Source organism: Elephantulus edwardii, unplaced genomic scaffold (assembly GCF_000299155.1).
Source record: "Elephantulus edwardii isolate Elephantulus edwardi_28Jun2011 unplaced genomic scaffold, EleEdw1.0 scaffold00090, whole genome shotgun sequence".
Taxonomy (NCBI): domain Eukaryota; kingdom Metazoa; phylum Chordata; class Mammalia; order Macroscelidea; family Macroscelididae; genus Elephantulus; species Elephantulus edwardii.
In genome coordinates this window covers 7,920,840-7,933,726 of record NW_006399840.1, presented here as the reverse complement: position 1 = coordinate 7,933,726, position 12,887 = coordinate 7,920,840, and the positions used below count along the sequence as shown (strand labels likewise).

Genomic DNA, 12,887 nt, shown 5'->3' with positions numbered 1-12,887 from the left:
ATCCTGGAAAGGGTTAAACCGGGTGGCTTCTTGGAGGCAAGGATTCTGGGGCTCTGTCTAGCATACTTTGGACATGTTGTGAGGAGAGACCAGTCCTTGGAGAAGGACATCATGCTTGGGAGGGTAGAGGGACAGTGCAGGAGGGAAAGGCCCTCTATGAGGTGGATTGATTCAGTGACTGAGATAGTTGGTATGGGAGTGTCAGAGACAGTGTGATTGGCACAGGACAGAGCAGAGTTTAGGGCTGTTGTACATAGGGTCGCTACAAGTCGCAAGCGACTCGACAGCACATAACATCATGAACAACATTGTTTCAAAAGTGGATGGTCAATCCTGCTCTAGTTTGTCTTCATACGGGAGCTCTGCTGAAACCTGTTCACCATTAGTGACTCTTACAGGGTCTGAAACATCTGTGGCATAACTTTCAGCATCTTAGGAACCTAAAAGTTACTGTAGTACAGTACACGGTTAGACAAATGCTTTCCTAATAAGAGCAAACAATAAACAGGCAAGCATATAATTAAACTATAATTAACAACTGGAAAATAATTCCCCTAGTACACAGATTTGATAGCTAGGAGTTGTAAAAATTAAACTGGGATCCATAATAATTGACTTTCTAGGTGTTAGTGAACAGAGATGGATTAGCATGAGCCACTTTGAATCAGACAATCATGTGATCTACTGTGCTGGAATGAAACACTGACAGAACTGGTGTTCATTCAGAGTTATAGTTTAAAGATTTTTCTGAAAGTACAATGCTGTGAGTGATAGGACATTGTCTGTATGTATACAAAGAAGGCCTTTTAATATAACTATTATTAAAATATAAGCACCAACAAATTAGGCCAGAGAGCAGGAAATCGAGGATTTCAACCAACATTTGCAGCCTGAAATTGACCAAACGTGCAGTCAAGATGCTTTAGTAATTATTGGTGACTGGAAAGCAAAAGTTGGAAACAATGAGAAAGAAATAGTATTCAGAAAGAATGGAGTTGGTGACAGAAAAGAGGCTAGTCATTGAATTTTGTAAGTTCAATAATCTATTTACCGCAAACACCTTAAAAACAAACAAACAAACAAACAAACAAAACCAAACAAAAAAGCCCTCGGAAGGCATCTTTACACATGGACCCAAGGAATACATGATAAACTGCAGAGGAATCAACTGACTTCATCTGTGGAAAGACTTGGAGAAACTCAAATGAGCAGTCAAAATCAGGCCAGGTAGTAACTATGAAATAGACCATCAATTACCATGTGCAAGCTCAAATTGAAGCTGCTAAAAATGGAAACAAGTATCAAAAGTTCCAATGTAGGACCCAGAGTCTATTCCATTTGAATTTAAAATTTTTAAAATGCAAAAGTGAGAAACAATGGGGGAAAATGGTAGTTGGAAAAAATGGTCTTGGTGATAGAAATAAGGCTGGACATTGAATTACTGGACATTGAATTTTGTATGTTAAATTCACCACAAATAATTTAAAAAAACAAAAAACAAAGACATCTTTATGAATGGACCTCATCTGAGGAACTAAATAAGTTTGAGACATAGAACACTAATGACAGAACACCATGGGCAAAATTTTGAATGATCTAGTATGATTCCAATGATCAAGAGCCAATGGTAAGGAAGGAAGGAGATCAAGCTGCATTGAAGGCACTGACAAAAAAAAAACACAACAACACAGGAATTGATAGAATACCAACTGACATGTTTCAGCTAATAGTAATAGCCCTGGATGTGATTATTAATCCATGCTAGGAAATTTGGAGGAGCTTCTTGACTGACTGACTGAAAGAGATTGATATTAATTAGTTCCCATTCTCAATAAAAGTGATACAACAGAATGTGGAAAATATAGAAAAATATCATTAATATCACTATGGAAGAAAAGAGAGAGAGGTGGGTGAAGGAAATGGGAAAGATTCAGTGTGAAAAACAAAGCATATGAACCAGTAAACAAAAATATTAAAAATATCAAAATATAAAAAATATCAAACAAAACCACTATATCTAAACTAGAAGCTATTTTTTGAATGGATCAAGAGAACAGTACATGGTTTAATATTTGGAAAGGTATACTTCAGAGTTGTATCATTTCTCTATACATATTCAGTCTGTATGATGAGCAAATCATTCCAGAAATGGACTTTATGAAAAAGAATGTGACATTAGCATTAAAGGAAGATTCATCAGCAATTTGGATTATGCAGATGACACAACTTTGCTTATTGAAAGAGAGGAGTCCTTGAAACACTTGCTGTGGAAAATTAGACTACAACCTTCCATATAAATTGAGTCTAAACATCAAGAAAACAAAAAGTCCTTACCTCTGGTCTGATAAACAACATCATGTTAGAAGGAGAAAAAGATTTAAATTGCCAATGGTTTCATATTGTTTGGATCCACAATCAACATCCTTGCTCCCAGAAGTCAGGAGATGAATATACTTGTGACATTAGGCAAATCTACTGTCAGGAACCTCTCCAAAGTACAGAGGAGCAAAGATGTTATTAATCTGATGGCTAAGATGCACCAGATTCAAGCCATGGTCTTTTCAATCACTTGCTATGCATCTGAGAACTGGACTATGCATAAGTCTGACAGAAGAAGGGTTGATGCCTTTGAGTTGTGGTGTTAGGTAAGAGTATTGAATATCACAATTATGAAGTGAAAGGTAGAGGGCCAGAAAAAGAAAAGAAGACCTTCAATAAAATGTATATAAGCAATACAAAATGTGGTCTTGAGCATATAGGAGATTATGAAAATGGTGCACTAAAAGGTAAGGAAGTTTCAGGTCTGTTGTTCATATGGTTGCAATAAGTTGTGTTTGACTTGCTGGAAACTTATGACATCAAAATGGAGCGCCCATCATATCTGTATAGCAAATAATTGAAAGATGTGGAGGAGCCACAGTGGTAAAGTGAATGTAGTGCTTGGATGCAAATCAAATTAAGTCACTACAAATGTTAATTCTCCCAGGTCAGGCCCTTACTCACCATGTTGTTGTTGCTGTTATGTGCCGTCGATTCGCCTGCGACTCATAGCAACCCTGTGTACAACAGCCCTAAACTCCGCTCTGTCCTGTGCCAATCGCACTGTCTCTGACACTCCCATCCCAATTATCCCAGTCACTGGGATTACTCACCATAGTCCACGAATAAATAAAGTTAGAACTTTGGGATCGAGAGGAGGTAGATAACTTGGATTTCTGCTCAGTTAATATAAATCAGTCTGGATTTTACCCAGAAAGGTGTTCAGCATCAAAGACAGACATGAGCCTTCACTTACAGATGACAGCTGACAGCCTCTGAAATGTATTATTTGAGCATTGAACCATTATTTCATGCAGGTGGTTTTTAGGTGCTTTTGAGGTGAGTATGACTCATAACAACCCTATGAACAACAAATCTGAATCCTGTGCCATTCTCATGATTTCTGACATACTTGAGTCCACCGAAGCTCTCACTCTGTCTCTATCCATTTGGTTGATAGTTTTTCTGATTTTCACTTACTCTTGACCTATCCAGACATAAGGTCCCTCTCCCAGGAATATCCTGTCCTAACAGCATGCCCAAAATATGGAAGACAGAGTTTTGTCATCTTTGCCATACTGTCTCCAAGACATATCTATTTGTTCTTTTGGCAGTTCATGCAATCTTCAGGATTCTTCTCCCACATTATATCTCAACAGCATAAATTCTTCTTCTGTCATCTGTATTATTCATTGTCAAGCTCCTAGTCACATAGTAGATAATGGAAAAGTCCATGGCTGAATCAGGCACACTTTAATTCTCAAAGTGATGTCATTACTACTCAGTAATTGGCAGAAATAACTGAGTATATGTCTCCTTAGATCCTGACAGCTGGTACCAAGGTGTTGATTGTGTAAGATGAAATTATTGACAATTTCAATCTTTTCTCCATCTAACATGGTGTTGCCTACCTGTTCAGTAGTGAAAATTTCTATTTTCTTCTTGATGTTTTCATGCAAGCCATATTAAAGACTGCAATCTATAGCAAAAATTTTGAGTCTTCCTCACTTTTAGCAAACAAGGTTTTGTCATATTTATCTCCCAAATGGATACTGATAATTCTATCAGTGAGCTATCAGTGTCCACTTATAGAGGAATGATTTAAGAAAATAAATTGCCTCTTACATACTGGTGAAAAAAGAAGTTTAATTTCAAAATTGACACCAATTATAATAATATTTCAAAAGAAACCTATAAAAATTTACATGGAAAAATTGATAAACATTGTCAGAAAAGATCTGTATAACTTAGCTGAGACATTATTTTCATGGTGAAGACTCCAACTACTTCACACATTTTGTTATAAAACTTTGCTTTGTCTTCATGAACTACCCTTTGAAATCTTCTCTTCAACTCTGTATGTTCATAATTTCTTCCCTTCATTTTGACTTTTCCATATTCTAGTGCAATATCCCAAGCCTCTTTCAACATCCATTTTAGGTTTTATCTCTCGTCTGTGTTATAATCCATTTTCTTCATAGATGATATCCTTAATAACGTCAAACGAGTATTCAATGCCTCAAATCTATACAGGTGGGATGACTCAAGGCCATAATTCAGTTCTTGTGGATTTGTTTTAATATTATTTAGGTGCAATATGAACATGCACATGAGAAGTTGATAGCCTGTTGCACAGTAAACATCTGGCTTGGTTTAAGCTGACATTGAGCTTCTTCAAGGATTCTTTCCACTGATGCAATCAATCTGATTTATGTGTAGTCCATTGAGTAAAATCCGTGTATAGGAACCATAAGGTTGATTAAAATGCAAAGTAACCCCATGAATACCAGAACTGAACCTTCCCTGTCCTCCATAATTCTCACAATTTCCAACATCTTCATGCCCATTGTAAGGAACTTTGTTTCATGTATTTGGGGGATGTGGTCAGAAAGGGAGCACTCTTTGGAAAAAGACATCATGTTTTGAAAAGCAGAGGGTTAAAAAAGAGAACAAGATCCTTAATAAGTTGAATTGACACAATGATTGCAACAAAGGACAGGAGAATGTAAGGAATATTCTGGCTAAACTTTCAAGAGAGGCAAAAGTAAAAATTTTAAAAAGGAGATATATTTTGCTTTATTATTTTATATATTTAGTAGTTAAGACAATAAAACATTTGTTCAAACAATCAGAAATAGATTAATAGAACAGTACAGGGCCCAGAGACAGAAACATACATTAGTGGAATTTCAATGAAAAAGGGATATTTCATAGCAATGGACTATTCAGTGCTGTGAAATTTTATTTTTTTTGTATGAATAGTTAGATTGATAACTTGTATTTACCAAGTATAAACATTCCGTCTCAGCAAAATAGGCTCATGAAAATAAATTAAAGGCAAAGAGTAAGTCTAAAGAAAGAAATTGTTAAATGCTTGTACGTTACTGTTGAGAACATAACTTCATCAAAAGATGTACTTTTTACAAAAAGAACAAAAGATAGAGTCTAAGATAAAATATCTGGAGCAGAACTCATATGACTGAAAATTTATCCTTTAAAGCAAACAACTCAACTGAAAAGTGAACAAAAGAAATAGCAGATAATTTGCAGAAGATAATAAGGAAAGCCAGGTATCAAACAATGTGCTATAATAACATCTACAACATCAGTGGCTATGAGTAAATTAGTGAAAACTGAAAAATCACTTTCTATCCATCAAGATTTGAAAGTATGACATTTTCAGAAATTGGTAAATTAAGAGTTAATGGAAATTAATTCATACAACTCTGTTGAGAGATGTCACCACTGTGCAAAATAAAACTGTAAGTATATATGGAGAACATAGGAGTTGACATGAATGAAGATAGCCATGATATTAACTTGACTGAATTTCTAAAACCACTAAGTACTCAAAACAAGTCTTAGAATAAAGCATATAGGATATCATGTATGTACACTTAAAAAATCTTAATAATATGTAATTACTTCCTATGCTAAGTAATACCTAAATATAAAGCAAATGTATCAAGAAGTACTTGCCAATTATAAAATCTGTGGAATACTGTGTGTATGTTATACTTTAATTTTTTTAAAATTTGGTGGTCTTTGCTTTTTCACTTTATATAATCTGTGTATGAGCTAAATATTTCAATTTAATTTACCTCAAAATATGACTTACATATTTATCAGAAGCATATTGTCTGTGATAATGTTCTTAAGGTTACTGAAAAATCTGAGTGATGAATTACTATATTCATATTTATGTTTATCACTCTATGGGGTAGTTTGAACATTTTCTAGCTTTATTCTTTCAACAAATAGTAAATATCTTCTATTGTAGAATATTATACTATACTCACTATGTCTGGGTTACAGATGCAAGTATTTAAAAATATTGAAGGACCTTCATTTGTGTAGCTCAAAAAAGAGTTGCTGGTAAACACTAATTATTATCATAAATAGAGATTACTTCAGTGCAAACAAATGACTCAAACTGACAATTAGTAATTAACAAATAATATACAAATCATAGAGCTTTTAAATCTTAAAAGAAAAATTTACATCAGCAATGCTAATGAAAAAGTTTTTCCTTTACTGATATAGCAGTAAAATTTAATACTTAATGCAATTTTTAATATATGATGATTCCATATCCAAATATAAGTATAAATTACTTTTCATGTGAGGTAATAAAATTTAAAGGATCCTTAAAAACTTTAAACAGAGATCATTTATTGTAAATTTTTATTTTCTTTATATACATTGCATTTCACACATTTCTCTATTCACATTGTGCTTCATGTGATCTTCCCATACATTATATTTTATAAAATTCATCACCATTGATCCATGTTTACTATTATTACCCTGACTTTTCAGGTCTCTGCTCTATCTTTCCTAATTCCTTCAGCCCTTCCTTCCACATACCAAACTCTACAACCTGTGACTTCCCTCGCTCCTCACCCTCAGCTGTTCTCCTCCCTTCCCTTTCCTCTTTGAACTTTTGTACACATCTTATTAGTAATCCTTCTATTTTTGCAATAATGGTCTTATGTGGTATTTGTCCTTATGAGACTGAGTTCACAAATTTTTTTTAATCATTGCTACTGAGTGCTGCATAGTGAATCTATCACATGAATGTGCTATAATTTCTGAGTCTATTCATTTGTTGATGGACATTTGGGCTTTTTCCATTTTCTTGCAATTGTAATAACACTGCTATGAACACTGATGTACAAATCTCCATTTGTGTCTCAGTTCTATTTTTCTCAGTGTACATTCCTAACAGTAGAATAGCTGGGTCATATAGAATGTCTGTGCTCAGGTTTTTAAGGAAATGCCTAACTGCCTTCCTGAGTGATTATATAGTGTATATATTATATACATTATATACAATCCCACTAACATTGTGTGAGTGTTCCAATCTGTCCACACGCTCTCCAACATTTATTGCTTGCTGTTCTGGTAAACTTGATATCACATGCAAGCAAGATTCTTCTGACGATCATGCAAACATGACTAGAACACATCAACAGGGAACTGACAGAAGTGCAGGCTGGCTTTAGAAGGGTTAATGGTACTACGGGTATTGCAGCTACATGGATCTTGGCTGAAAGCAGGGAGTACCAGAGGAATGTCTATCTATGTTTCATTGATTATGCAAAGGTATTTGACTGTGTGGATCACAACAACCTGTGGCTGAGTCTGAGAAGAATGGGAATCCCAGAACACTTGATCGTGTTAATGTGAAACCTATCCTTAGACCAGGAGGCAGTCATCAGAACAGAGCAAGGAAACTGCACGGTTCAAAACTGGGAAGGGTGTACACCAGGGATATATCCTATCTCCAAACCTTTTAAACCTGTACACAGAACAGATTTTCCAGGAGGCTGGGCTGTATGAGGAGAAGTGTGGCATCAGGACTGGGGGAAGATTCATCAACAATCTGCGTTATGCAGATGACACAACCCTGATTGCTGAAACTGAGGAGGACCTGAAGCCCTTGCTGCAGAAGGTCAAGGACTACAGCCTTCAATATGGACTGAGGAGCAATATCAAGAAGACAAAGAATCTCACCACTGGGCCAATTGGCAGCATCAGGATGCATGGTGAAGAGACAAAGATTGTTAATAGCTTTAGTTTGCTTGGCTCCACAGTGAACATGTTTTACACCAGCAGCCAGGAAAATTAAAAGATGTATTGCCGTGGGAAAATCTGCTATTAAGGACCTCTCCAAAGTACTGAAGAGCGATGGTGTCACTCTGGAGGCTAACGTGCACCTGATACAGACCATGGTCTTTGCAATCTCTTGCTATGCGTCAGACTTGGACAATGACTATGGAGGTTAGAAGAAGAATTGATGCCTTTGAGCTGTGGTGCTGGAGAAGGGTGTTGAATATACCATGGATTGCTAAAAAAAAACTAACAGGTTCATGACGGAGAGGTTAAACCAGGCTGCTCCTTGGAGGCAAAGATTCTGAAGCTTTGTCTGACATACTTTGGACATGTTGCAAGGAGGAAACAGTCCTTGGAGAAGGACATCATGTTTGGGAGGGTGGAGCAACAGCACAGGACAGGAAGACCCTCTATGAGACGGATTGACTCAGTGACTGGGGTAATGGGGTTGGTGTGTTGGAGACAGTGAGATTGGCACAGGATAGAGCAGGATTCAGGACTGTGGTACATAGAGTCACTATGAGTCACAGGCGACCCAATAATACAAAACAACAACAACTTGTTAAACTTGTCACTTCTACTGGGGTGAGATGGTATCTCATTGTGATTTTGATTTGCATCTTTGTGATAGTGTTTTGGCAATATCTTCATGTGTCTTTTGGCCATTCAAATATCTTTTTCTGTGAAAAATCTTTCCATGCCTTTGCCATTTTGTATTTGGGTTATCAATCCTTTTCTTGTGGAGATCCTGCAGTATTCTGTAAACTTGTTATAAGACTCTTGTCTCAGATGGTACTGCCAATTTTCCCCTCCCAGTCAGTAGGTAAAAGGCTTTTGATGGTTAAATGGCTTTAATCTTTAGGAGGTCTCATTTAGTGATGTTATATAGTGGTTGTGCATTTCTAGCCATATTATCCAGCTTCTTTATACCATAGGTTAGGCCATATAAATTTATTCTCATTTAGCTCTTAACACCTTTATAATTTTGGGCATCACCCCTAGCTCTCTGATCCATCTTGAGGTAATTTCTGTGTAGGATGTGAGATGTGTATTCTGCTTCAGATTTCTTCAGATTGAAGCCCAGATTTGCCAGCACCATTTGCTGAAGGGGTTATTGCATTCCTATTTGTTAGGTTTTGTTTGCTTGCCAAAAACAAGCTAACCATTGGTAGATTGGTTAATTTTTTGGATTCTTGATTCTGTTCCATTGGTCCATGTTTCTGTCATTGTGCCAATACCATGCTGTTTGGGTAACTACAGCTGTGTAGCAGGTTTTGAGATCAGGGAGTGATATGCATCTTTGTTCTTGCTTTGCTTATTTGAGGTCCTATTTCTTTCTAAAGAAAATTGCCAATTCGCTTTTCTGTTTGAAAAATTAATTTGGTATATGTATTGTGATCACAGCAAATTTGTAGATTGCTTTTGGTAGGCTTATCATATTAAGTCTTCTTATCCATGGACAGACACATTATTGCATTTCGTTAGATCTCAAATTGTTTCTTGCAATACTGTTTAGTAGTATTCTTTATAAAGGTCTTTTATTTCTGTAGTTAGGTTTACTTTAAAGAATGTCAATTTGTGTTTGGCTATGGTAAATAGTATTGCTTTCTACATTTCCTTTTCTATGTATTTTTGTTATTGTAGAGGAATTTCACTGATTTGTGTATACTAATCTTGTATCCTCAGTTTCAGCAAGCAGGGTTATGTTGTCTGCATGATGTAGATTGTTGATGAATCTTCTTCCAATCCTGATGTCACATTTCTCCTTATATAGCCAGCCTCCCAGATTATCTGTTCTGTATATAGATTGAATAAGTATGGAGATAGGACACATCCCTGGCATAAACCCTTCCCAAATTTGAACCATGTGGTGTTCCCTTGTTCTGTTCTGATGACTGCCTCCTAGTCCAAGTAGAGGTTTCACATGAGCACTTCAAGTGTTCTGGGATTCCCAATCCTCTCAGAGTTAGCCACAGTTTGTTGAGACCCACGCAGTCAAATGCCTTTGCATAATCAATGAAACACAGACAGACATTCCTCTGGTACTCCCTGCTTTCAGCCAGGATTCATCTAACATTATATAGAATATTCATAGTACCATGACCCTTTAAACCAAGCCTGCGCATCTGGCAATTCTCTGTTCATGTGCTGTTTCAGTCGTTTTTGGGTAATCTTTTTTTTTGTTTTTAGGTAATCTTAAACAGAATCTTGCTTGAATATGATAATGATATTGTTTGATAATTTCCACACTCTGTTGGATCTCTTTTATTTGGAATGGGAACAAATATAGATCTCTTACAGTCAGCTGGCCAAGTGGTTGTCCTCCAGATTTCTTGGCACAACTTGGTGAGCACATCTAGGGTAGCATCTTTTAGTTGAAATATGTCAATTAGTATACCACCAATTCCTGGGGCCTTATTTTTTGCCAATTCTTTCAAACCAGCTTGAACTTCTTCCATCATCACCAGAGGCTCTTGCTCATATGTTGAAGAATTTCAAGAAATTCTTCTGTGTCTGCCAATTCTTTTGGTACAGTGATTCTGTATATCCTTTCCATCTTCTTTTAATACTTCCTGGGTTCTTTAATATTCTGCCCAAAGTATTCTTAAGTATTGCAACTTGAGGTTTGAATTTGTTCTTCAGTTCCTTGAGCTTAAGAAATGCTGAGCAAGTTCACCCCTTTTGATTTTCTGACTTCAGCTCCTTGCACATTTCATTGTAATACTTGACTTTGTCTTCTCACTGTCTTTAGAAATCTTCTCTTCAGCGCTATGAATCTGAGTTAGGCAGACGACACAACCCTGCTTGCTGAAATTGAAGACCTGAAGTACTTGCTGCAGAGGGTCATATGGACTGAAGCTTAACATCAAGAAAACAAAGATTCTCACCACTGGACCAATTGGCATCATCATAATAGATCAAGTTGGCTTGGCTCCACAATGAAAACTCTTGTCACCAGCAGCCAGGAAATTAAATGGCATGTTGCGATGGGAAAGTCTGCTGTTAGAGACCTCTCCAAAGTACTGAAGAGCAAAGATGTCACTCTGGAGACTAAGGTCTTTGCAATCACCTACAATGCATCATAGGGTTGGATAATGACTAAGAATGATAGAAGGAAAAATGATGCCATTGAGCTGTGGCATTGGAGAAGAATATTGGTTATACCATGGACTTCTAGGAGAACAAACAAGTTCATTCTAGAGAGGGTGAAGCTAGACTACTCCTTGGAGGCAAGAATTCTGAAGCTTCATTTGACATACTTTGCAAGATGTGATCAGTCATTAGAGAGGGACATCATTCTTGGGAAGGTGGAGGGACAGTGCAGGAGAGGAAGACTTTCAAAGAGGTGGATTGATTCAGTGACTGGGGTATTGGGGATAGGTGTGTCAGAGACAATAATATTGGCAAAGATAGAGCAGCGTTTAGGGCTGTTGTGCATAGGGTTGCTATGAGTCACAGGTATATTGATGGCACAAAACAATAGCAACAACAAAAAGGAGAAACTTGGTTTCACCCTCTCCAAGACAGACTTAATTATTTTCTTAGCAGTTCATGGTATGTTCATGACTTTCCCCTAGCACCACAACTCAAAGACATTGATCTGTTTTCTGTCATCCTTTGTCATTGCCCCGCTCTCTGATGCACAGTAATTAACTGCGAAGACTGTGACCTAGATCAGGCACACCTTAGGCTCTAGATTGACATTGTTGATTCTAAGTACTCTGGAGAGGTCTTTGACAATATGTTTTCCCAGTGCAATTCATCTTTTAATTTCCTGACTGCTGGTGACAAGAGTGTTGACTGTGGAGCCAAGCAAACTAAAGCTGTGAACAATCTCAATCTCCTCACCTTCTATCATGGTATTGCCAATTAACCCACTAGCGAGAATGTTTGATTTTTGGTGTTGAGCTTCCAGCCATATTGAAGACTACAGTCCTTGACTTTCTGCAGCAAGTAGGTCCTCTTCAGTTTCAGCAAGCAAGGTTGTATCATCTGCATATCATAGGTTTTTTTCTTTTGGAGGCCCTGTAGTATTCTGGAGACCTTTATTATCAGTTCCTTATCTGAAATGGCATTGTCAAATGTTGGTGGTTTTTTGTTTGTTTGTTTGTTTGTTTTCCCAGTTGGTAGAGTTTCTTTTCATCCTACTGGAAAAATATTTTTATTCTCACAGGGATTGAATATTTAGAAGGTCTCGTTTATTGATCAATTTTATCCTCTCCTGGTTGTGCATTTCTGGCTATATTTCTAAGCCTCTAAGGCCTCTTACTTTAACATCCTCCCTCAACTCATCTGGTCTTCGCTCATTAGTGTTCAAGGCCTCAAACCTGTTCCTGAGATGATTCTGAAATTCAGGTGGGATGAAATTAGTCATATTTTTGGCTCCTTTAGTTTTGATTTAATTTTCCTCAGCTTCAGCTTGGACTTGCATATGAGTAGTTGGTGGTCTGTTCCACAATCAGCTCCTGGCCTAGTTTTCACAGCTGATATTGAGCTTCTCTAGTGTTTTTTTTCTGCAGATGTAATCGATCTGATTCCTACGCATACCATCAGGTGAAATCTATGCGTATAACCTGCGTTTATGTCTCTTAAAAAATGTATTTGCAATGAAAAAGCCATTGTGCAAAATTCAATCATTCTATCTCCAGCTTCATTTCTGTCACCAAGTCCATGTTTTCCAACTACTGATTCTTCTTCCCGTCACCCATTATTATCAATGCATCCTGACTGCA

At 36.9% G+C, this 12,887-nt stretch overlaps 1 protein-coding gene across 1 annotated transcript in view; it reads left to right on the top strand.

Moving 5' to 3' along the window:
- Positions 1–12,887, top strand: part of USH2A (Usher syndrome 2A (autosomal recessive, mild)) — a 1,454,174-nt gene that overhangs the window by 159,457 nt on the left and 1,281,830 nt on the right. The window lies entirely within an intron of this gene.